The sequence below is a fragment of the Budorcas taxicolor genome, chromosome 4 (genome assembly GCF_023091745.1).
Source record: "Budorcas taxicolor isolate Tak-1 chromosome 4, Takin1.1, whole genome shotgun sequence".
NCBI classification, from domain to species: domain Eukaryota; kingdom Metazoa; phylum Chordata; class Mammalia; order Artiodactyla; family Bovidae; genus Budorcas; species Budorcas taxicolor.
In genome coordinates, this window is record NC_068913.1 from 59,651,744 (window position 1) to 59,678,968 (window position 27,225).

The following is a 27,225-nucleotide window of genomic DNA, read 5'->3' on the forward strand; positions in this document are numbered from 1 at the left end:
CTTCTGGCTTCTTTCATTTAGCACAATGTTTTCTAGGTTTATCCATGTTCACGTATCAGCACTTCATTCCTTTTTATAACTGAATAATTTGTTATATGTCTCTCTCTGTGTATATATATAATACACGCACACACACACATATATATGTTGTCCATTCAGGTGGTTTGGGAATTGTTTCCACTTTGGACTACTGTGAATAGTGCTGCTGTGAGCATTCATGAGCAAGTGTTTGAGGACCTGTTTTCAATTCTTTTGGATATATAACAAGGATAGGAATTGCTGGGTCATGCAGTGATTCTATATTTAACTTTCTGAGGAATTACTAAACACACACACACTCTCTCTTAATCAATGGTGTGTTCAGTCCTGAATACCTTTCTCATAATGCCTTAAGAATATCTAAGAGATCACATTTACACCCCTGTGTCAGGATTTATGCTCTGATTCACAGTTATCAGCCTAAATACTAGACTTCACTTCCCTTCCCCTTGCCCTTCATTCCCTTGACACTTACTAGACTGTCTACCACTGTGGTTCTTTTTTCCTATATCACATCTATTGTTCTCTTTGTATCTTATTTGATCTGGGTTTAGAACATCTTTATCCAGTGGGCAAGGCTGCCAAACACTTTCTTTCTCATCTCTTTGCAATTTTGCTCTGTCCCTACTAGGAGCCAATGATTCCAAAACTGTAAGTCACTATCCAGAGAAACAAACTACTATATTTCTCTTTTGCAGGCAGCTTTTCACTTTTATGTGATTTTTTTCGAAGGCCAGAGCTTGAACTGGAAAAAAAAAAAAAAAAAAAGAAGCTTAATATCTTATGTATTCTGGAATTTCACAAATCTGTAGGGAGATAGTTTTATATTTTTATTCTTCCAGGGCCATTCATCAGAAATAGTGATGTCTGAAGTCTGTTATATTTGGGATACTCATCCGAGGTAGGAAACATAGCACCTGATTGAGATGATAGTCCATCTGTGACCCCTCAAAAGGGAAGCTTCCATAATGAGCAGAGGACCTCCCACTTGCTAGGATCTCTATAGCTTCCTTTGCATCATTGCTACTGCTGCTTTTCCAGAGGAACGGTTTGACCTTCTCTTACAAGAAACTGATTTCTGTCAAGAGTTCCAGGAGCTCAGAAGTTCTACCTTTCTTTCCCTTTGGTGTGAGATTCCTCGTTATTTCAAACTCATGACACTGGTTTGCTTTGCCCACCATCCACAATACATCTTCCTTTCTGGTTCAACTAGACTATTTTTTCCTATTATCTCCAGGAATTCCCCATTCTAATAAACCAAAAGAGAGGGCTTCCTTAGGCTCATTCATCAACAAGTATTTCTTGACATGTGCCCTGCAGTCTTCTAGGCACTAGGGATATAGCAGCTAGCCAAACAAAGTCCTTGTTCTCTTAGTTTTATAGTCTAGTGAGTGGATGTATCTACAGAACAAAGAAATAAATCTATGATATGTAGTTTATCAATTACATATGACAATTGATAAGTGCTGTGAAGAAAAGTAGCGTAGCATAAGGAGAACCAGATGATGCTATTTTAAATACTGAAGTCATAGAAAGCTTTTCTGATAAGGTGACCTTTGAGACTGCCAGGGGACTGGGGAAGTAGTCCTAGTAAAAGATGCTAGTGTCTTGGACTAGAGTGGTTGGGATGGCTGTGATTTTTCTTCTGCTCAGAGCTCACTTTGCATTGCTGCTAAGTCACTTCAGTCGTGTCCGACTCTGTGTGACTCCATAGACGGCAGCCCACCAGGTTCCCCCATCCCTGGGATTCTCCAGGCAAGAACACTGGAGTGGGTTGCCATTTCCTTCTCCAATGCATGAAAGTGAAAAGTGAAAGTGAAGTCACTCAGTCGTGTCCTACTCTTTGCAACCCCATGGGGTGCCATTGCCTTCTCCACACTTTGCATTAGAGCACACAAAAACCTCCACTCTTCTTGAGAAGCAGACCACTTAGTGTAGTTCATAAAAGGTGTCTTTAGTTTTCATTCTTCTTTGTCTCAAATGGAACTTCAGTTCTTTTTTTACATGCCCTGTATTCTCTCACAAAAATTGTTACTTTTATATACTTAACCAGTTGATCTCAAACTTGAAACATGGAGAAACATCACCAGTAAGGACTGTTTAAAATGGAAATTTGAATACGGACCCTGGCAGGGTATTATGCAGATATCTTGGGCTGTATTTTGAGAAACACTATTTATAGTCCAAATCTCCCTGAAGTCCCAAACTGCTCTCAATAACAAAAGCAATAAAACAAGTTACTAAGCACTTTCTGCCTTTCTGATCATCACAACTTTAACAGAATGTATTCTTGATATTAGATTAAAAGTTTTGTCCACGTTCACATGGCTAGTATCAGGCAGCTCTAGCATTCAAACCTACCCTGGCCTACGTCTTGAACTGTATGGGTTCCTCTGTACTATACTGTTTGTTTAATAAATCACTAACTGATCACACTGACAGTATCTAATGGAATCTCCTGCCTTTTATAGGAATAAGCAATGTTTTAATTTCCTGCTTCTAGCTGTTTTCACACTGGTTAAGATTGCTTGGAATTTTCTTCCTAGAAAGAGCTGTTTATACCCCTAGTGATAATCTATACCAAAAGAAAAATTAAATAACAAATCTTATATAATCATCAAGGCTTGAGACTTATTTTCTTTAAAAAAAGATTATTTTCAGTTCCTAAAATCAAGTGCAATGATTCTCTTTAATAATCTATAGATAAGAATCTAAAATACTATGTTAAGCTTAGCCCATTTTTAGTAACTGAGGTTTTTTAAATTAATTGCAAGAGCAATATAACAAAATTAAAGAAAATGCCATCAATTTTAATCAAAATTAAAGAAGTGCCATCAATATGGCAGGCTGAATGAATGTTAAATTCCCTCTTTCTATAAACACTTAAAAAGACCAAATATAATACAAAGTTGACCTTGAGGAAAAAAATTGTAGAGAAAACAAAGTGAAATAAACTCAACACATGAAGGTGTTGCAGTCTGGGTAGTTACCAAGCTACATACAGGTCCTATCTTAGTGCAGGAAATGTGGTTTGTGTAAGCTGAGGTGTGTGTGAGAATTGAGACAGAAACCTCTATAGAAGGCGTGGGCCGTGAAAGGCCTGACCTCCACAAGGAAAGGCTAACCAGCAAACTTCAGTTGTTTAGTTGTTTCCTAATATTGTGGGTAGTTTGTTCTGTTTCAGGACTCTGAATGACAAATAAAAAAACAAATCAACAACAAAAAGCAAAAGAAGGTCCAGGCTGTCACTGTAGAGAGTGTATTTGTTCTTTGCTTGCTAAATTGTGTCTGACTCTTTGCCACCCTATGAAGTGCAGCAAACAAGGTTTCCCTGTCCATCACCAACTCCAAAAGCTTGCTCAAACTCACGTCCATTGAGTTGTGATGCCATCCAACCATCTCATCCTCTGTCATCCCCTTCTCCTCCTGCCTTCAATCTTCCCCAGCATCAGGGTCTTTTCCAATGAGTCAGCTCTTCACATCAGGTGGCCAAAGTATTGGAGCTTCAGCTTCAGCATCAGTCCTTCCAATGAGTATTTAGGGTTGATTTCCTTTAGGATTGACTGGTTTGGTCTCCTTGCTGTCCAAGGAACAGATTGATATGCATCCTTTTAATCTTTTTTTTTTTTTTCCTGAAGGAAAAAATATATGTGTTGAGGGTAGGAGAAAAGGGGACACATGTATAACTTAAAGACAACTGTGTTCTTCACAGTTTTGTATTTGGCTTTTTACATTTAACATATTATGAACATTTTTACTGCCAATGTAGCTCTATAATTATTTTCAATGGCTAGGTATAGAATTTTAGTATTGGGATACATCATAATTCATATAAACTAAGAATGGACTTACCAGAATACATTTGACAACTTTTCCAATTATTTACCTACATCTTGTGTTTCTTTAATATTCTTTAACTATGTTTCTTTGATATTCTACAGCTTATTTTTTAACTTACTTTTTAGTGTACCTTCTATAATAGAGGCTGGACTTGGAAAATATTAGAGATAAGAAATTCATGTTTCATATTAATTTTTTGCTAAGGACATAATAAAGGAGCATTGGTACTAATTGGCTAGTATTGGGTTTTCTCAGCATTTAGGATGCACAGGATATCAGTTTGTTGTTTGTAAGATTAGCTGTCTGCTTCATTGGCATGCTATTTTAATTTTGCATTTGCATGGGCCCAGCTCTACATGTCTAAAGCAATGATGAGTAGTGTTTATATATTGCTGTATAACAAGATATACCAAAACCTAGTGGTATAAAACAAACATTTTATTTTGCCCACAATTTTATGCATCAGGAATTCAGAAAAGACTCAGCTAGGTGGTTTGTGTCTGACTCATGTGGCATCAACTAGAGTGGGAAGGGCTGGAGGACCCATTTGAACATCTTTGCTGAAATGTCTGGTGCCTCTGTGCTCTTTGTTACCTCCCTCTCTCCTCTGTGACATTTCATTCTCCAGGGCCTCTCAGTGTGGTTTGGGCTGCTCACAGCATGGTGATCTCACAGAGTCACAATTCTCATATGATAGATAGTTTCCAAGAAGCATAAGCTGCCAGAGCACTTAAGTGCTCTGACCAGAATTGATCAAAGCAGTCACAGGTACCCACTCCCAACCAGATGAAGAAATAGACTTCACCTCTTAAAGGGAAAGTGAGGTGGCAAGATGACACTGCAGAAGAGCATTTGGGTTGTGAGGTACTTTTGTGGTCCTCTTTGAAAAATATGATGTGCCATAGGTAGTTTGTTTTTATAAAGTAGTAATTAGAATCCTTTATGTATTCAACTTTGGGTGTTTTGCCAAGAAGTGAAAGCTCAAAAGTTTATTTTTAAAGATATATTTCTATGCTTGATGAAAGATCCATATTTGAAAGTAATCAGTGTTATAAAATGCACTTCCTGGTAAAATCAGTATACAGACTCATGTTCTCAGCCATACGTAGTTAGTGGTTCTTTCCTAAACTGGCCATGTCTAGGGGAATGTGATTATTTTAGACATTCTATTATTTGTTTATGAAGAAGGTATTTGTTGAGTGCCCATTATGGATAAAATGTTACATAGTAATTTAAGGAATGAAAAGATATATTAGACACAGGTTCTGCCTTAGAAGACCATATAGTCATCTAGGGAAGATAAAGGCATAATATATAATTACAAATAAGGTAATGAGAGAGAATATATGGAACTGAGAGTGGAAGAGAGTTTTTCTAAAAATCTGTGAGGAAATGTTGCTTGAAGTCAAGAGCTGGGTAGAATGAGAATGTGGAGGTGATGATGAAGATATTGAGAGGAGGCAAGAGTACAGGCATAGGTGCAGACGAGCCAAGTAATAGTGACCATTTCAGTTTGCTTATAATTTAGGGCAGTAGTTCTCAAGCTCTGATGGACACGAAAGTCACCCTGAAAAACTCATTTGGAGCTTGTATGAGGTACATGGTAAAGGAAGAGTGAGAGAAAAGAATGAAAATGTAGGTAAGTGGGCCTATTATTGTCTTAAAAGCTATGCTGTGCTTCTCTTATTTATATGAGGAGGCAGTGAAGAACCACTGAAGTGTGATAATCCTGGGAATTACCTGATGGAAGCCAAGCTTTAGAAAAGCAATCTGGTACCAGTATGGATGGCAGTTGGAATAAAACAAGGTTGGAACTGGGAAGTTTGGGATAGAGGTTGCTGTGTTTATTCAGGAAACAGGAAATCAGAACCTATCCCAGGATGACAGCGGTGAGAATAGGAAGGAGCAGAGGGACTCAAGCGAGGAAGAATCTGCAACGAATTTGATAAGACAGTGGTGAGGCAAAGTCAGACATCTAATTATGGCTCTAAGATTATATAGTTAAGACTGGGCAATAAGGAGATCTCCAAATCAAGAACCCAGGGTAAGGCACTCACTTGAGGGGACTGCTGATGAGCTGGTATGGTGTATACATCGTGTTTGCCTAATGAGGAAGACTCCCTGTTTGGGGAAGATTCAGGTCTGGAGGTAAGAGAGGCTAAGGCTAAAAATAGGGATTTGAGGATTATTGACATAGTGGTGGGGACTGAGATATGGCAATGAATGATCTTACCAAGGGAATACATATGCAGACAGAAGATATAACTCCAGGGACACCTATATGCAGGAAATTGGGATGATGACAAACCAGCAAACCTGGAGTACATTTAGAGCACTAGGAAGAGAAGGAATCACCGGGGGTGACTTTCTAGCCAGGAGTAATCAGCAGGGCTGAAAATTACAGAGGAAGATGGAAACTGAAGACAGGCCACTGATGTTTAAGTTCACTATTCCACAGAATTAGGTAAACAGAAGTCAGCAAAGGTTAAGGGATGAGTCAATGGTCAGAAACTGGTATCATTTATAGTGCAGCATTATTTTGCTAAGAAAATGCTTGCTTTCTGGGGACCTTCATTCAGCTGGTATTGAAGAGCTGGGAGAAAATCAAGAAAATGTTGCTCATTTACCTAAGAGCAATTCTTTGTGATCCGTCACACATGTAATTTAAAGCAACAACAGAGTCCTCTGTTCCTCTTTTGTTCATTACTGCAAATGCCTGTACCAGCGCCAGAGGTCTCTTAGGGATGTTACCTTAATCCAGAGGATTTTGATTTTATTGAGCTCATCTCAGTGTATAGAAAAGCTCAAAGTTTAGCCCTGTATCCAAAAAAATGAAGCATAACAGCAACCATGTTTTATTGCTATTGTTGATGGAGCTCCTAAGAGGTAACTTTATTGGGACAAGAATTCTTGCAATCATTTTTGAACTTATAAACCAATATCATAAACTAACTAAATACAGTTTTTCTCAAAGGCATAACCTATCATTGGACACTACTCATGGTTGACAATGGGATGCCGTATAATGTAGCTATTTCAAACTTCATTTTCTTCTCTTTTGTTGCGATTTTGTTATATACTTCAGGTTTCCTCCACACTTGATTTACCATGGGGCTAACACGGTAGTTAGTATGTAACAGGCTCTGTTAGACCTGTGTAATTCCCGCCCTTTCATTCTTATGGCAACCTTGCAAGGTGGATTATTTCTGCTCCCGTTTTGACGATGGAAAAAAGTAACACTGAAAGAAATGGCGTACTTACCAAAGATGCACAACTATTGATATTTCCAGGCTGGGTCCCAGCCCTGGGATTTCTTGAGTCCAGAGCTCTGCTCTCAGCACTCTGCTGCTGATGCTCACTCTCCTCCTTTTCCACGGGCCACCCAGGTATCATGTTACTCCAGCAACATGGGCAGCATGCTATTGATGCTGAATCATCAGGATTTTTTATGATTAGAGAGGATCTTTTTTCACTCTTGTCTTTCACAGACTTGTTTGGGTTGAGATATCCCTTCCATCTCCTTAAGTTAAACATTCTTTTTAAAGTAATGAAGCAGTTGGCTTTTCCAGTTTAAGAAGACATGGAAAAGCCAGCCGAGGGCAGGGAGGGAATACTAAAAGGAAAGGGAAAGCTAATTGAAACTGTTGCTATCAGCACTGAATGTGTAACAGGCCAAATAAAGCCAGGATCTTCATGAGAAGACTTTAGCCAGAGGCAGGGCAAGCTGTACTCGCAGTGTTTTGTGTATTCCACCTACTTTGGTAATGATTGATGACACTTTCCTAACACTGACAAGGTGGCACAGAGCAGCCGTGAAGACAGAGCGCCCAGTATGTGCAGGCCATCGTGATCGGCTGAATCTCTGTTCCTCACCCCGAGGCGGCAAATATTTCCACCTAGCTCTGGGGCCACAAGGGCTAAGCCCAGCCTCTCCTTAGGCTTAAGTCCTGACACTTAACATAAATCTATGAATTTATTAATATAAAGCATCCATAATTTTAACAGTGCATATCAGCCTATTGCACTGTCAACAGTAACATATATATGACAACAAAATTGTTTGGTACAACATTAAGAGGATTCATAAATTAGACAGCGTTCAATTATCTGAGTCAGTGGAGGAAAGTCATGTATAATGCATAGTTCCAGATCAAAGATACTTTGTAACTTTGTGCTAGAAAAATAAATTTGCCCTTATTAAATTTCCTTAGGCCACTATTGAAATTATCCACCTTTCCAAGGTACATACACACACACACACAGCCAATATAAAGAGAGGAGATATGACTTCGAATCATTCATACTAACTGAGCAAATAGTTTGGAATATAGACGTTTTCTGTAAAGAATCCACACATAGTCCATAGTTAGCTCTTAGGGATTCCTTTGGTTTCTTAGTAGTCCAGCCAGCATTTGTCTTATTGCTGCTACACCATTTTTGACATGGATTATCTATCATTATACAAACTTCAACTTTAAATATTGTCTGTTATTTAGATAATAACTGTGCATATTAAAAATCAAAAGACTAAATGTTGTTTACTCTTACCCTGATTTCAATATACTGCAATTGCTATCTCACACAGCATCCCAGCTCCTGGCATTGTGTTAGCATGTTTATTGATTGAATGTTGAGTAGTCCTCGAGAGATTTCTTTGAATTAACTACTGTAATCAAAGTACAAAAGCCAGACAACTATTATTTGTAGAAGCTCAAAACAACCAAAAAATCATAGCAGCAGTACAAAGCATACAAAGCTGAGATGACTCCATTAATTTAATTCTTCCTAATGCACAAAATAATTAGGACTATATATTCAGGACTTAATATTAGAATTGATGATGGGCCAATATGTTTCCCCCTCCCAAATTTATTGAATAATACATGACAAATATACAATTATAGTGCACAATGGGATGGTTTGATATGCATATATACTGTGGAATGTTTACCAAGACCAAGATAATTAACACACCTGTCATATCACATAGTTAACATTTTCTTTGTGTGTCTGCTTTTCACATGATCACAATATCATTATTTCTTTGTTGATTCAAGCTATACTAGCAAGATGTCTTCTCAAGAAGCCAACAAGATTCTTTACAACTAATAAAAATAGGACAAAAATCTATTCAATACATTTTTGTTTTTTATTCACTTAGGAGTGAACCTGATTAAAGTAAATAAACAGATCACAATATTTAAACTAAAAGGTTTATTATTATTCCTCATAAACAGTATTATTTCTCATAACTAATACAGCCATTTAAGTAGCATTTTTAGTTCACACAGTCTGAAATGCATTTAAAACTCAGCCAAAATTCTTAGAAAGCATTTTACTTACCTTCTGAAAACAAAATGTTTAAAAGTAACAAAACATTTCTTTCCATTAGAGGATATAGTTTGGTCAACCCACTGATCTGTTATTATATTACATATTTATTCCATATGAGTTATTACATATATACAAATGTATAACCATACCAGGTGAATATCATTTTTAGAATTTAGTAATTTTTTTTTTTCTGGATCTTTATATGTTCTCTAGGCTCAGTCAAAAAAAGAAAAAAACAAAAAACTGGTGACTGTAGTTTTAAAGGTGATTTACAAGTATTTCCTCCCTTAATCTTTGCTTTTTTCTCAATGCTCACCCTTTTACAAGCTGAGAACAATATGTCTCTACTTGTGCAAAAGGTTCACAAGCTCTAGTCTGGAGGTGGATGTGTTACTGCTCAAGAAAATGTATTGATTCTTGCATGTAGCTGACAACCTCCAAACATTAACTTTGAAATGCAATGCCCCCCAGGCTGTGTCCTCAGCAGTCTTTCTTCTTCTCTAGGTGAGCACATTAATTCCCAGGGTACAACTGGGTGAGTCCTGAATGTTTAAGTTCTACTTCCCACCCTTGTCTAGACTCTTGCACGGAATTTTCAGTTGCATTTGGGTTGTCTTCCCATTTGAATAAAATCCTCAGATTGGTAATCCAAAACTGAATTTGTTATTTCCCATATCTGTTCCTTCTATTGTGATCTGTCTATTGTTAATAGCATTACCATCTTTCAGGCAGGTGAGAAATGAGCCATCTCCAAATCCTGTTCTTTTCTCAGCTCCCAGGTCTAACCAGTTGCTAAACTGTAACCAGTCCAAATCCACATGCTCTCGGGTTTCATTTATTTAATCAATCAGCATTTTTTGAGATTCTTTCTACTTTCATGCCATGCGTTTCTCAATAGAATATGAGACAATACCTGCTTCAGGAAGTTCATACCACATAAGATACAAAGAGTTGAACATACCCTCCCTGTACAGGGTGGTAATCACTAGTTATCATAAGTAAGTCTGCACTGTGGAGACTGGGCAGAGGACCTGAAGGCCTTCCAGGAGAAAGTAACATGTAAGCTGTGTCTGGAAGGATGAAAAGGAGTTTTCCAGGTAAAGGGTGAAACAAAGCCTTTCAGGAGGCAGAAGCAGCAGTCTGTGTGTAGAGGTGTGAACCCGATTCTAGCACAAGTTGAGGAGCAGGGAGCCAGGTCCACCATGCTAGGGAATGTGGACTTCATTCCCAAAAGTTCCTTTCTTTCCATTTCTCTTACCCACAATCATATCTCTGAGTAGCACCATCGTAAAAATCTCCTGACTGTTCTTGCTTTCCACGCTCTTTTCTTTTCCTTCCTCAGACTGTGGTCAGAGGCGGCCACCCCTGTTACTCCTCTTGATCCTTCAGTGGCCTGTGTTACTCACCAGGTCACTTGCATTCCCTGAAACCTCCACTTGTGCCAAACATTCTGTGGATCAAGCTTGTGCCAACCATCTTCCCCTCTGAGTCGTAAACTCAAGTTCATATTTATGGGCTATATATCTTGGTACATTTAGAACACCATGTCCTGTGCTTTGCACATAGTAGGCTTTTACCTATAAGTCTTGTGGAGTTAAGTGTTAAGTCACTCAGTCATATCTGACTCTTTGCAACCCCGTGGACAGTACCCAACCAGGCTCCTCTGTCCATGGGATTCTCCAGGCCAGAATACTGGAGTGGGTAGCCATTCCCTTCTGCAGGGGATCTTTCTGACCCAGGGATGGAACCCAGGTCTCCTACACGGCAGGCAGATTCTTTACTATCTGAGCCACCAGGGAAACCCCTGAGTGGGAATATCTTTTAGAGTCTTTCCCTATTTCTTCTTTTTGCAGGCTCTTTCATGCATGTGGACATAACCGCATGTCTATAGTAAGCACTGCCTTTCCTGTCACTGCCAGCAAGCGTTCCTTACAGCCCAGTGACTTGTAACGTGCCCTGCTGTTACAAATCAGCAACAGCTCCCAAACAGAGTGGTGTGGATATGTACAAACTTTAATGTGCAATGTTTGGTGGTTTTTTCCTTCCCTGCACAAAATGAAAGGCCTCGCTTTTCCCTGGGATAAATGCGGGTTCAGAAAGCAGAGCCCCATGCCAAACATTACAATTTCCAGGGCTCTACACTTTGTATCACTGACAGGTATGGTGAAAACGACTTTAAACTAGGAGCCAGAGCTGCATCCCAACTCTAACTGAGCTAGGCAGCTTTTCTGAGCCTCAGTTTCCTCACCTGAGGGACTGGGGATTAGACTTAATTTCTAATATCCTTATAAACATTATTCTTGTACACATATCTTTATGGCAGTGTATCAATCAGGTATCTTGGTTACAAATAACACAAACTCATCTTGACTAATTTAGGTAGAAAAGATGTCATTGGAAAGGTATTGATATTCGATATCACTGAATGAATGGGATGAAAACAAGGCTTGGGAATTAGCAACATAGGATGCCCTTATTTCACACATAGGAGCAGGATGATAGGGTCAGCAGCTGGCATCATTGTGCACTTCCTGGCACTCTTGTCTCTGCCAGAAATCTCTTACTATTCCTGTGTCTTTGCTTAACTCACTCCACATTCATAGTCCTGGATGTGGGTATCTGAATGGTTGAGCCCTGATCAGGTGCCTTCCCTTAGCTACTGGCAGTGGAAAGAAGGAACATCTGGGCCACCCAACTTGGGGGGTAGGCAGTGGGTGATGCATTGCTTCTCACTAAGACTTAATACAGACACACAAAGGTGCTTAAGATAGGTGGTTGCCTATGCATACCATGCCCACACCTATAATGGTCTCACTGATCATTAAGATCCTACTTCACTATGTATACCTTTAATACTTCAAACACCTGGCAGACATTTCTTCTAGAAAAGCCAGTTTTGCTATGGTTTAGACCATTCTCTCAGTTACCTTTTATCATACTGTGTACTTTATTTTTTCTTTGTCAACCCAGTTTTTTAGATTTTGGTAAGCTTAAATTTAAGAACAGTACTTATAGCTCTGACCACCAATATATTGTTCTGGGATGAGGAGAAGGGCAGAGTTCAGTAGATCAGTAATCTACTCATCACTCACTGGTAGATACACAGCAAGATTCTGGGGGTCAGGAATTATCTCCAACCACAAACCACACAAAACAGATCTTGTATATCAGAAACACAATGGAAAGAAATGATATTTCTAAAAGACCATTTAAAGGGCATTCTATCTATTTGTGCTACCAGGTAATCCAAGTACTTATCACTGGAATAAGTTAGACCACCTCATTGGACATGAGTTGGAGCAAACTCTGGGAGATTGTGAAAGACAGGGAAGTTGGTCACTTGGCAGGTCACAGGGTCACACAAAGTCAGACACTACTTAGAGACTGAACAACTAGACTACATACAAGATGATGTTGCCTTAATCTCTTACAGAACAGAATTCAGCTAATTGCCAGAAAATTGAATTGTTCTACAGTCTTTTGGGTGGAACCTACTTCCAGGCACACTGTCCATTTTGAGGCTTTAAGTATCCTGTGGCAAAGCCCACATGTGAGAGCTTGTAGAAATTTACTCAGACAAAAACTTAGTTTCCCTTAAAAAATTGGGATATTCCCTCCCCTCCTTTGAGGGTTGTGTAAGCTAGCTATCTGAGAGTCACCATGAAGAAGAAAACATACCAGGTGTGTTCTCCACAGCAACCATCTTGGCCCTCATAGCTGTCATTTTGACGGACCTTCTCTTGTTTCTGGTTCATTGTTTGGAAAGCCTCCTCATTTTCTTTTGGAAAAAAGGAATAAAAGAGGGATGGAAGTAGGGAAGGAGAGATAGAGAGAGGCTGGATGCCAGAAAACCACCCATCGTTTTAGATCTGGTATTACTGTCTTTAAATATCTGCAAAGATGAATATTTACCAGGAGGATAAATGTCACCAGAGTTTTGGCTCAGCCCTAGGTGGGATGGGACCCATCTAGGATCTCACCATTTGCAGGAAAGACAGAGTTTACCGTGGCCGAGAGTGGCTGCATCTACCATGGCAGCAGGGCTGGCAATGGCTATTGGAAACCTTCTTGTCCCAAATCCTCTCCTTCCAATGGCCCTCTAGGTTGTCTCAGTGCTGTCTGCCCAATGGTCTAAGCGTGGTTTAAAACAATGTCAACAACAGTAAAGACTTCTATACCTCTCCCCTCATGTATTTATGCAAACTGTTTCATCTCCTACATAAAAATAGCCTGCAAAACATGAGCTACTAGGGAGAACATCAGTCAACATCCAAGGCATCGTCAGTAAGTCACCCTCCACTGTGGTTTATTGTGGATACTGTGAGTTTCTAACTCTCCAAATTATATTCAAGTATTTCATCACCTGCTTAATCAAGCTGCAAAATAAGGAGTTAGGCCACTTCAACTCAGTGATTTGATTATGTGGTAAAGAGACTGGTGCATAAACATTAATCCTGAGAAATTAATTCATGAAAATTAGCTGGAGATATCCCTAGAGGCCTGTTTTGTATCTATTTCTGCATAGAATAGTTACCAAAAAATTGAACTGCTTACTCAAAGAATCTAGGGGGGACTAGAATGATTATGTATGATTCTATAGTTATCTAGAGAGAATTGTGAAGATGCCATGAAGTGACATGAAAATGCATTCTGATTGAAGCTCAGTCTTGAACAGGAAAATTGCTTTGAAATGATTAAAGTTAAAATTGTTGGTTATGAAGGAAAACACTTGTCCTAGAATGAGGCCTTTAGATGAGAGAATCTCATTTGGAATCTTGTGTAAAGTACTATGGCTTTCCTTTTCAATGGCAAAATATTGGGTTGTATCAACCTATCACATCGTCTCAAATCTGCACCTCAGTGGAGGGTATGGAGGATTAGGAGGATGCTCTAGATAAAAATCTGGCAGGAGATGTCATTGGGTAAAGATCTACCCTCAGGAGAGAGGTCGCCAGCATCCCTGGGAGGCAGCTTAGATGCATTGGCTCAGAGGAAACTTCCCAAGGCGTGACCACAGCCTCTGCTGCCAGGCTCCTTCTTATGTCTGCTCTATCGGGTTGTATTTTGATCCTCTGTTTAAATATCTCTCTCTCTTGTCAGACAGTGAGATCCTAGGTGGGGTCCCATCCCACCTAGGACTGAGCCAAAACTCTGGTGACATTTATCCTCTTTGGTAAATATTCATTTTTGCAGATATTTAAGGACAGTAATACCAGATCTAAAACCTTGGAGGGCAGATACTTCAGAAATCAGATTGTTTGGATTTTGGGAAGGTAGTGTCAGTGTGCACAAACAGCAACTGAATCATATCTATACCGTAATGTAACGCTCCCAGGAGAATCTGGGGTAATGTCTATAATCAAGCACATTAATATTTCTGGAGCAAAAATTATGAATAGGCACACTGCAGGGGATAAATAAAGGGTATGATTTTCTAACAGTCTGGGTCAAATCTGGTTTTTGCTACTAGAGATTACACAACAGTGAATTTTTGGAGCTTGTTGGATTTTGGAATTGCAGATGAGATACTGTCAGCCTGTATTGCATCTTTAGGAAGAGACGTGTTCTTGTCTAAGGGAACTATTCCCCAACACAAGGACCCTTCCTCTTGTCATTTTAAGGAGCAAAAAGAGAACAGTGCTGGATTCTTTTCTGGATGGCGATGTGTCCTCATAACTGGTGCTGCTACTTGGGTCTCTGTGGGAGGGGGCAATGGACGTGGTTCATTCCCCACAAATAAAGCTTTCTCACTGTGCTGCTTCTGCGCCTTCTACTTGATCGGCTACTGCTTCCCCTCTGTTCTTACTTCTCCATTTTTCTAGTTTTCCTTCTCCCCTCATTTACTCTTAAATCTATTTTTTGACTTACCAGTGTAGGTCTTAGGAGTGTTGGTATTTTTCTTGTTTGTCTTCTGCATAGTTCTTTGGCACATGGCCCTTTTGCCTCTCATTCACCTCAAGAGCCAAAGCGCTGAGTTATTAGTTTGTCTTGGAGTAGATGTCCGTCAGTGCTTGCTTAGAGTGGGAGCAGTTTCCCTGCATGTTTTTGTTTGGAGGACTATGTTTTATCTCCTCAGTGCTGTGTGGATAAGCATCTTGGGAATGTGTGCTGAATGACAAGCCACTACTCCTCTCTTTATGACCCTTGTCTACTGCATCAGACAGTGTTAATGAAATGTCAAATCTGTAAATGTTAATCCATGTGTAAGAATCAAGTAGGTTGCAGCATTTCTATCCTTCAGACTCTTAAAAAATATTTTTCATAATAATTTGAAACAGTGTTGTTGCTTATTTTTCCATATGATACATTTTTGCCTGTCTTTATTTCTAATTGTTTGATTTACTTAGACCATACATCTGCTTGTTTGTTCATATATTCAAGAAAATTCACTTTTCTGGTACCTGATAAGGGAATTATCTTACTCTCCTCAACCTTTCTCTCTTTCTCAGTCTTGTAGGTTATTTGTAAGTAACTGCTTTTAGTGTTGATGTTGTTGTGTAGTACTGATATTACCAGAAACTGGTGACCGCAGAGGTAGGCCGAGGAAGGCAAGTCCCTGCACAGTCGGGGCATCCTTCTCTGTGGAGCTGAGTGTCACCGACACCCATGAAGGAAGCGATCTTGCTCTGTCTCTTCTCTATGTGAGTAATACACCGTTCTATCCAGTGCTTGATGGCACTGTGTTTTTCTTTATGACTCTGACACCAAGATGTGGTGAGCGAGGTGTCAGATGTCTGTTCCTGGTGGCTGGCATTGTGATGATCTCTGCTGTCCTCCATCTAGCTAGAGTCCTTCCAGGGGATTAGTACCTGGTGTACAATGCCCTGCTCCTTCGGGAGCAGTGCACGGGACTCTGCCCTACACTCCCCACCTGCAGCATCAGATTGAACCACAGTACCAAAGAGCCGGCTCCGAGTGCAGTCCCATGTTCCTAGTGGCCTGCTCTCCACGTACCGTCCCATCCCTGGTATTAGCAGCAGTTATTGAGACAACAACCTCTCTTGTGGTGCTCCAGTCCAGAAGCAGCCAAAGTGCTCTGTCAGGGTACCGCTGAGTAGTGTTCCCTGGCTGCCACTGTGGGCAGACTGGAGTGGATGCTGTATTCAGGAAAACTGTCATGTGTGGAAGAGGACAAACAAGCAGGATTCTGGTCTATTACTCAAAACGTCAATGGTACTTATCCCAGGAGAATGAAGACCAGGCATTATAAGTTTCTCTCCTTCCTAATCTTGTTCATTTGTTTTGGAGATAAATGGGGGTCACCAGAGGCAATCCAAGCCAATTTTCTTGGCCTGTGTAATATATTTTAAAAGTTCTTAATCTGCAGTAAATATAAACATTTAAAATCTATGTATTACATATATATGTTTTTAAATTCCATATTGTAGCTTTTAAAAATTATTTTGAGACTGCGCTGAAGAACTATATCAAGAACGGTATCACAGTCATTTGGTAGCACTAGTTGATGGCCAGTCCATTGTGGCACGTCGTCTGTGAAGCTCTCATGCCTAAATAATATTGTTTTCCAGAAAACTGTGGCTGTTTCTCTTAAGTTAGGGAATTTCCATGATGCCCAGATCAGAAAATGTAGCATTTCCAGATTGAAGACTTCCTCCTTAATGAACATTCACTCATTCAACAAATATTTGTTGCTGACAAATAGTTCCTAATCTTGTACAAAACACTGCTCTTTGCAGAAAACCTTTTTATCAAATAACCTTGGGAGTTCTCATTTCCCATTTCTCTCCTGACCCTGGTTCTGGTTCTGAAAGGAGTTGCATGACCAGTCATTTTCTTTCTTTCTTAGTTTCTTTTCTGTGTTTCCCCTCTGCCCTATCCTGGTAGCTCAACTGGTAAAGAGTCCGCCTGTAGTGCAGGAGACCCTGCTTCCATACCTGGGTTGGAAAGATCCACTGGAGAAGTGATAGGCCACCCACTCCAGTATTCTGGCCTGGAGAGTTCCATGAACTGTATGGTCCATGGGGTTGCAAAGAATCTGGACACAACTGAGCGACTTTCACTTTCACTTTCTTTCTGCCCTATCTCTAGACTTATGTGCTTATGTAGTCCTTGGTCAGCAATGACCAGTACAAAGTAATTGATTTTATTTTTATTATTTTATCGCCGTACTCACAGCTTGTTCTTGCAAGCTCTTACTTCAAGGGAGGGTGTCCGGAAGCCAAAAGCTGGAAGAGTGTTCTGTAAACTGTAGTCCTGTAGTAAGGAGGGAAAGGAACCAGAGTAACACATCATCTCTGCCCCTGGCACTTCAATCAAAATCTGGGCCCATGAAGGCTGTGTCTATCAGATGCCAAAATAACTTCTCAGTGGAGCCAAGTCAATCAAAGACAGTCAGTTCACTGTAATTTCAGTCCATGTGGTTTCTTGGCATCATGTGGACCAAACAAACCAATTGACTGATAACACTGATCACTTTCCAACCAGTAATCCCTGTGTTTTCCAGAGAAGGGATTGCTAAAGAAGGAGCAGAACTATACAGCAGGTGTTTATAATGATGCCCTGGATACAAAATAAAGTAGAACTTTGGATCTAAAAAATAACAATTTGAGCTTTACCTAACATTTGCTTTATATATAGAGTGTTAATACTAATATATGTATAGATTATTTTGATATAATTTGATATATTTTATATTTACGTATTATATGGATAATTTTAAATGTGTGAATACAAGTATTTTTGCTGGTGGGGTACACAGTCAAACTTATTTGTTTGGTATTCTAGACCCTTGATTCCCCATCTTGAGGCAACAGAGTTTTGTAAAGGCTCCTTAATACATGTAAATGGACCTATTTTCTCATTCAGTAGATACGAAAAATACAATAATCTGCTAAGGGTTTATAATGTTTTATTTAATATAGTTTGAGTGCTCTGTTTTAAAATTTACTGTGAAAGTGAATTCCTGTAGCCTAAGAATATTGTGAATCTATTGGAGGGGACACACCTACACAGGGTCACAAAAGAGCAAAGAGACAGGAACATCGGGTACCAATAAAATATTAGGTTGGTCAGTCAGAGTATTTAAGCTATTGAAAAAAAATTGTCTATGCATAAACATCTCTCTCTCTCTTTAATAACAGACTTTTTCCCCCCTTTTTCTCATCCTTTGTTCCCCTATTTTGGGTGAATATTGGGCTTTCTCAGGAACTGCCTTCCAGCAATGTTTCTTTTATTTATGTCTGTATTGGTTTGGTAGGGCTGCCATAACAAAATACCACAGACTGCAGGGCATAAGCAACAAATTTTCTCATAGTTCTGGAGTCTAAAAGTTCAAGATCATAGTGTTTGGTGACTGACTCCGGTTTCTTCCAAGGCCTCTCTCATTGTCATGCAAGTGGCTATCCTTCTGCTATGTCCCCACATAGTCTTTCCTTTGCCCACATGCAACTCTGTTATCTCTTTGTGTGTCTTAATCTCCTTTTCTTACAAGCATACCATCAGATCGGGTTAGGGCCAAGGCCGTATCTCCAAATACAGTCACATTCTGAGGTGTTTGGGGTTAGAGCTTCGACATAGCAATTTGGGGGAACACAATTCAGTCCATAATGTGCATTTCTTTTTGATAAATCTACTTATTACAGGAAAGTATGTGGGACTCAGCAATATCAAGAAGAAATGTGATTAGGGTGACCATATCTTGATTTGTCCAGGAAGGTCCTGAACAAATTTTTATCCTGACTTAATTTAAAAAGTACCCCCACTGGCTGCCAGAAGTCTCTCATTTGTATGATAAATTATATTGGAATCCTGTTGTAGAGTTCTCGGAGCCAGAGGGCATGTATTAGAGCTTCAGCTTCAAAACCTGTGTGGTTAGACCTAGGTTTCCTCAACTATGAAGTAGAGATAATAATAGTACCTGCATCAGGGTTATTAAGAGCATTAAATGAGGCAGTATGTATGATTCATTCAGAACTCTGCCCTGAGTATAGTCAGCACTGTGTGTGTGACCCTGAGTAAGCACAGAGGAGATGTTTGTCAGGTGTGACTATATTTGTCAGGTGTAATGGTTAATTTTGTGTGTCAACTTGGCTGGGCCCAAGTGTCCAGATATTTGGTCAAACATCATTCTGGATGTTTCTATGAGAGTCATTTTGGGTGTGATTTACATTTAGACGGCGGACTTTGAAAGCAGCTTGGATAAGTCACACTCACATATTGGAGATCAGTCAGTTGAAGGCCTGAAGAGAACAAAGGGCTAACATTCCCTCAACCAGGGGAGAATTTACCAGCAGATTACCTTTGAACTTCAACTTCAACTCTTTCCTGAGTCCCTAGCCTACTGGTCTTCTGCATCAGATTTTGGACTCACCAACCTCCATAACTGTGTGAGCAAATTTCTTAATTCTGTTTCTATATATACACACATCTTATTAGTTGTTTTTCTGGAGGACCACCCCTAACACAGTATGTGTGGACACCAAAGCTGTACCTGAAAAGAACTTATAATTTTTTTAAGTTTAATATATTTCTGGATTTTTATGCCCTTTTAAATTCACGGTGTTCTTTGCATGTCTATGTACATACCAGTAAAAAAGATCATACAACAAGATAGCTAAGAGAGTGACTAGGCACTTTCTATATTAATCAGTCTTTAAAAAACATATATTCTGCATTCACATACCATGTTTGAAAATGATACTGACATTATCCATCTGTGAGAATTTTCACCATTATTTAGAATTATGATGGTGAATCTTTTTTTTTCAGGAAGTGAGAGTAGTGTCTTTAATAAATGGAATAAAATTATAATAGGTTTTGGTAAAATGAAAGATTAAAAAAACAAAACAAAACTGAATCACTATGTTAAAACTGAGCTCCAAAACTAGGAAATCAGGCAAATATGTTGGCAAGAGTTCAGCCAAGTTAAAAGACTGGCAGATCAAACCTTAGGAAAAAAGTTAAACAAGTTGGAAAAGCAAATAAAGGCTTGAGGAATAACTGAGCAGCAGCTATCAAATCTAAAAAGGGTTACTGTGGAGGGGATGGAGACCAGCTGTTCTCTAGCTTAGCTGAGCCCAGACAAGAACAAAAATAGAAAAGAACGGCAGTGTGGCAGACCATTTAGAGCTAGGCTTCTGCAGTTAATTTGGTTACAATGGTTACTTAGGATGTTCCAAATACACTTTAAAGTCTTTGGTGTTGGTTAGGTTTACCTTTTCTTTGTGTGAAGCCAAGTGGAAAACCCAGATCTAGAAAACCCAGATTTCTCGTGGGGTTAATCAGGATTGCCTGGGTGTGGGGTAGAGCTTTTGTAAAAAGCACAGGCTCCATTTCTACGAAATGATAGGAATTGGTTTCCAGGATGTGCTGTTAAGAATAAAAGTACCATCAAAAGGGAATGTGCATAACAGTAGCTACCTTCAGTATGAGAAATAGGGAAATAATGTATATGTGTGTGTGTATAAAATATGTACACATTATATAGACATAATAAATATGTACTCATAAATATAGACACAGATAAAAACTGATAGATAATAAATATGTACTCATAAAAATATAGATAGACACAGATAGATAAAAACTTCCTTTCTCTACTGGAAAAGAAGGATAAGCCAGAAATTAATGAATACAGTTATCCTACTAGGGAGGTAAGGTAGCAGATCCTGGAATTTCTCTGTGTGCATTTTTGTTAGTTTATTAGTTTCCTGTTGCTGCTGTAATAAATCACATGTTTAGTGGCTTAAGACAACACGAGTGTATAATTTTACAGTTCTGGAGGTCAGAAGTCCAAAATGGGTCTCACTGGGCTAAAATTCAGGTGTCAGCGGGGCTGGCTTCATTCTGGAAGCTCTAGGGGATAATTTGTTTCCTTGCCAGCTTGCAGAGTCCACCTGCATTCCTTGGCTCATGGCCCTGTTTGACATCTGCATCCTCAAACCTCTCTCTGAATCTGACCCTTCTACCTAGCTGGTCTACACTTAAGACCTTTGTGATTACACATGTCCATGGGCTCATATAGGATAGTCTTCCTATCCTCAGATCAACTGATTAGTAACCTTAATTTCCATTTTGTCCTGAGATATTCCATATTCACCATGTCTGGGGGACCGCTGTGTATACGTCTTTGGAGGTGTGTGGGGGGGCATTATTCTGCATGCCATACCTTACGAATCATTTAAATGTTTATTCACAAAGAAAGGTGACTCAAAAAGGATAACAAAAGTGAACTCTAAAATTGAATACAAATAGAAACAAATGGGCTTAACCATATATCAAAAGGAAACATAACTGTATTGGGGAGGAAACAGACTAGATTCAAGCAAGATTTTTTGAACACAGGACTTTGCCAGTATACTGGAATTATTTTAAAGACCAAAATAATTGCAAAGAAATCTCAATTTTTACTGAATAAATTTGTTGTTGGTATTATTTATAGTGAGCTCAAAACTACCTTTTTGTATGTATTGTAGGGTAGTGTAAATGTTGTTATGGGGAGACAGAAATTTGGAATGCAGGAAGGTGATAAAGATGCGTGTGGCATGGGGCTATTTACGTCCATCCCCTGAAACGGCATAGATTGACACCGCCAGGAGCAGGCAGCACATCTACTTCCTGATCTTGGTTTCCAAACAGCATTCCTTGGTAAAAGAAATCAAAGCCTCCTTAAAGAGATGTCTAATTTCAGATGGAACTGGTTTAAAGTACAAGGGGCTCTTCCCTGATGTCCAGTGGTTAAGAATCTGCCTTGCAATGCAGGAGACATGGGTTAAATCCCTGGTCAGGCAACTGAGATCCCACATGTCCTGGAGCAACTAAGCTCACCTGCTGCAATTACTGAAGCCCACATACTGCAGCCAAGATCCAGCACAGCCAAATAAATAATATATAAACAATAAAATAAAGTTTTAAAAAATAAAGTACAATCGAAAAAGGAAGAGAGTTCCAGAAAAACATCTATTTTTGCTTTATTGACTATGCTAAAGCCTTTGACTGTGTGGATCACAATAAACTGTGGAAAATTCTGAGAGAGATGGGAATACCAGACCACCTGACCTGCCTCTTGAGAAACCTGCATGCAGGTCAGGAAGCAACAGTTAGAACTGGACATGGAACAACAGACTGGTTCCAGATAGGGAAAGGAGTACATCAAGGCTGTATATTGTCACCTGCTTATTTAACTTATATACAGAGTACATCATGAGAAATGCTGGGCTGGATGAAGCATAAGCTGGAGTCAAGATTGCTGGGAGAAATATCAATCACCTCAGATATGCAGATGACACCACCCTTAGGGCAGAAAGTGAAGAACTAAAGAGCCTCTTGATGAAAGTGAAAGAGGAGAGAGAAAAAGTTGGCTTAAAGCTCAAGATTCAGAAAACAAAGATCATGGCATCCGGTCCCATCACTTCATGGCAAATAGATGGGGAAACAGTGGCTGACTTTATTTTGGGGGGCTCCAAGATTGCTGAAGATGGTGATTGCACCCATGAAATTAACAGACGCTTAGTCCTTGGAAGGAAAGTTATGACCAACCTAGACAGCATATTAAAAAGCAGAGACATTACTTTGTCAACAAAGGTCCGTCTAGTCAAGGCTATGGTTTTTCCGTTAGTCATGTATGGATGTGAGAGTTGGACTATAAAGACAGCTAAGCACAGAAGAATTGATGCTTTCGAACTGTGGTGTTGGATAAGACTCTTGAGAGGTTGCAAGGAAATCCAACCAGTCCATCCTAAAGGAAATCAGTCTTGGGTGTTCATTGGAAGGACTGATGTTGAAGCTGAAACTCCAATATTTTGGCCACCTGATGTGAAGAGCCGACTCATTTGAAAAGACCCTGATGTTGGGAAAGATTGAAGGCAGGAGAAGGGGATGGCAGAAGATGAGATGGTTAGATGGCATCACCAATTCAATGGACATGAGTTTGGGTAAATTCCAGGAGCTGGTGATGGACAGGGAGGCCTGGTGTGCTATAGTTCATGGGGTCGCAAAGAGTCAGACACGACTGAGCGACTGAACTAAAAGCCAACGATACCTAGTGGGATCAAAAAGTTACGATGTGCTCAAAGATTCATGGAGACATGTCCAAAAATTAACAACTTTCACTGGCCCAATGTAGAATATTTGAGTATCAAACAAACCAAAAGGTAGTAAGATTTTAAATTTTAAAAGAGATCTTTTATATTAAAATATAGGCATTTGAGGTTGGTAGGGACAGAACTTTTTAAGAGAAAATGGAAACTAATAAATATAAATGAAATAATAAATTTGGAAAGCCGCTTTTCTGTAATCATGAATGCAATAATTGTTTCAGGCAAGATAATGGTTGTTAAATTTTAGATGGTTTCTAAGTCATCTTCCTTCAGAGAGCAGTGAGATTATATTATTAATTACAAAGGGAAAATTATTAATTTATAAAAGAGAAACCTGATCAATATCACCTTAAATGATCAAATAATAGTGAGGTAAACTGATATTTTGTACCTCCTGATGTGATAAAAAGGGAAGGATTATTGTCATCTAGTCACTGAGACGTGTCCACCTCTTTGTGACTCCATGGACTACAGCCCACCAGGCTCTTCTGTCCATGGAATTTCCCAGGCAAGAATAGTAGAATGGGTTGCCATTTCCTTCTCCAGGGGATCTTCCTTACTCAGGGTTTGAACCTGCATCTCTTGCATTGGCAGATAGATTCTTGACTGCTGAGAGACCTGGGAAGCTCCCAAAGACAGTAAGATTTTGAATTTAAAAAGGAATCTCTTATCTTAAAATATAAGCATTTGAGGTTGGCAGGAACAGGACTTTTTAAAGGAAGAATGGAAACTAGTAAAAGTGAAAGAAATAAAAAAATGGAAAACTACTCTTTCATAATCCCCCATGTAATAATTGTTTCAGACAGCCTAATCGGTGGCTGTTAAAATTATTTTAGATGCTTTAGAAACCATCTTCCTTGAGAGAGCAGTGAGATATGTGATTAACATATGGGGTATTTACATGTTTCAAAATATCATCCCCTCAATTACTTTTTAGTTACAAAAGGAAAATGACTGATTTACAATAGAGAAACCTGATCAACATCACCTTAATCAAATGATCAAACTTCACATGACAACAATGGGATGAACTAATATTTTGTGCCTCCTGAGGTGATAAAATGGGATGGGTACAATACCAGTTATATGATATTCTTGCCAAGAACACTTCATTTGACTCTAATCAGGAGGGGAAAAATTGGGCAATTACAGATGTAGGACCTCAAGATTAACCCAAATGTAAATTGCAGCAACACAGGGACAATTGTGATGCAATTTGTGACCCTCAATTAAGAATTCTAAAAATAGAAGCGCTTTAAAAGACATTATTTGGACAGTTAAAAATTGTATATGGACTGTATATTAAGTAATTTTATATCAATATTAAATACCTTGCATAAAAGTGTTCCTGTAGGAAAGAGTCTTCTTAGGATATATATGTTGAAGTATTTGGGGATAAATTCAGCATGGTGACAACTTCAAGTGATTCAGGGAAAAGTATATGTGTACAAATACATATACAGACATAATGAGAGGGGAATGAAGGCAGCAAAATGTAAATAACTGGTAAATTTTGGTGACTAGAACTGTTTTTTACACAAAATTTTTTAATTTTCTGTAGGTTTGATTTTTAAAGTAGCAACTTGAAGAAAAATTCCTTTATCGGGCCCATGGGCTTCTTGTTTCCCTTTGGGCTGATTTAGTTTATATTTCAAGTTGTTGTGAATGTTTTCTTTTTTTTTTTTAATGTTTGTGGTGATCTCTTTGGAAGTGTCTCCCTTGACTTTCACATCTGAATCTCTGGGCAATGTGATTCTTCAAATGCATATAAACAGAACTTTAATGAAAGGAATGTTGTATGTCAATCACTGTGGAGTTCCAATTTATAGGAAAAACATTTGAAAATAAAATGGACACATAGTTACCTGGTTTAGTGATGATACTCAATATGAGTGTGTTTTATAATTTTCTACATCCCTTAAAATATTACTTGATAGCTGATTCCCACTAGCTGTTTTACATATGGTAGTTATATATGTCAAGCCTAATCTCCTAATTCCATCCACCCTCACCTTCCCTCCCTGGGTCCAAATATCCATTCTCTACATTCGCAACTCATCCCTGCCCTGAAAATAGGTTCATCTGTACCATTTTCTAGGTTCCACATACATGCATTAATATATGATAATTGTTTTTCTCTTTCGGACTTTACTCTGTATGACAGACTCTAGGTTCATTCACATCGCTTCAACAAATGACCCAGTTTTGTTCCTTTCTGAGGCTGAGTAATATCCCACTGTAGATGGGGAATGTGGGAGGGGCCCAAGAGGGAGGAGATATAAATGTACACATAGCCGATTCACTTCCTTGCACAGCAGAAACTAACACAAAATTGTAAAGCAATTATATTGCAATACTTGATGGCTTCCCTGGTGGCTCAGGTGGTAAAGAATCTGCCTGCAATGCAGGAGACCTGGCTTTGATCCCTGGGTCAGGAAAATCCTATGGAGAAGGGCATGGCAACCCACTCCAGTATTCTTGCCTAGGAAATCCCATGGACAGAGTGGCTTGCTGGGCTACAGTCCATGGGATTGCAAAGAGTTGGATGTGACTGAGCAACTAACACTTTGATTATGATTTTTGATAGCACCAACAAAGGATACAGATTTCCACGCCCTCCCTCAGACCTGTGAAGGGTAATCTCTGAGCATAGGGCCTAGATCTGCATTTTCATCAGATTTGCCACAGTCTTTTGAGCACTGAAGTTCATGTCCCTGACACATCTTTAAGGGCCTCCTCCCGCTCAGGACTCAGTCTTACAACCTCTAGGGAAAGCTCCCTTCCCTTGCCTCCTCTTCCACCCTGGTACATCCTGGATCATCCTGCAGTGATCTTCATAGATTTTCCTCCACTTATGATGGGGTTATGCCCTGAGAAAGGACTTCCCTGGTGGCTCAGACGGTAAAGTGTCTTTCTACAATGTGGGAGACCCAAGTTTGATCCCTGGGTCAGGAAGATCCCCTGGAGAAGGAAATGGCAATCCACTCCAGTACTATTGTCTGGAAAATCCCATGGACAGAGGAGCCTGGTAGGCTACAGTCCATGGGGTTGCAAAGAGTCGGACATGACTGAGTGACATCATTTTCACTTTCACTATGCCCTGAGAAGCCATTGAAGGTTAAAAACATTTTAGGTAAAAAATACTGCACTTAATTCATCTAACCTATATTAAACATGCTCAGAACATTAAAGATTAGCCTACAGTTGGAAAAATTAACTAACAAAAAGCCTATTTTGTAATAAAGTACTGAATATCTCATGGAAGGTATTGAATACTGTACCGGAAGTGAAAAACAGAATGATTGTAAGTGTATCGGTTGTTTATCCTTGTGATTGTTTGGCCCAAAGGCACTGCCCAGCGTTAGAAGAGAGTATCAGTATCATATTGTATATTGCTAGCCTGAGAAAAATCAAAATTGGAAGTATTGTTTCTACTGAACACATCTCACTTTCACACCATCATAAAGTCAAAAAATCCTGAGTCAAACTATCATCAGTTGAGGACCATATACTGGATTTTTTCCCCTTGTTTTCCACCTCTCTCCGTAAGCACTAAATTCACATTGTTCTGTATACTGTCTGTGGAAGTACCTTACGCAATCTCACACCTAACTCCTGCTACTCATCCAGTAGGTGGGACAGTATTTCATTTTTTTTAAACAAAATATAGATTTTTTTTTTAAGGGTATCTCTGTTTCCCCTCCCCACCCCACCCCCCAAAAAAAGTCTCTCTGAGATACTGGGAGTTCTGGCAGAAACTCTGAGAATGTAAACCAGATTCATACTCACTGGGGTTTTCAGCTTCTAAAACAGGACTATTAAGCCCTAAAGCCAGCTTCTGTGGCTTGGTAGCTATGTGACTTAAAAAAATGGCAGGCTACTCCAGTATTCTCTTATGCAAAAAAGGGGATAATATCAGTACCTACCTCAAATGGTTGTATTAAAGGTATTTACA

General features: G+C 39.3%; 1 protein-coding gene across 1 annotated transcript in view; it reads left to right on the forward strand.

Annotated features, from left to right (window-relative positions):
* IMMP2L (inner mitochondrial membrane peptidase subunit 2) overlaps positions 1–27,225 on the forward strand; it is a 954,974-nt gene that overhangs the window by 926,948 nt on the left and 801 nt on the right. The gene's annotated exons all lie outside the window — the stretch shown is intronic.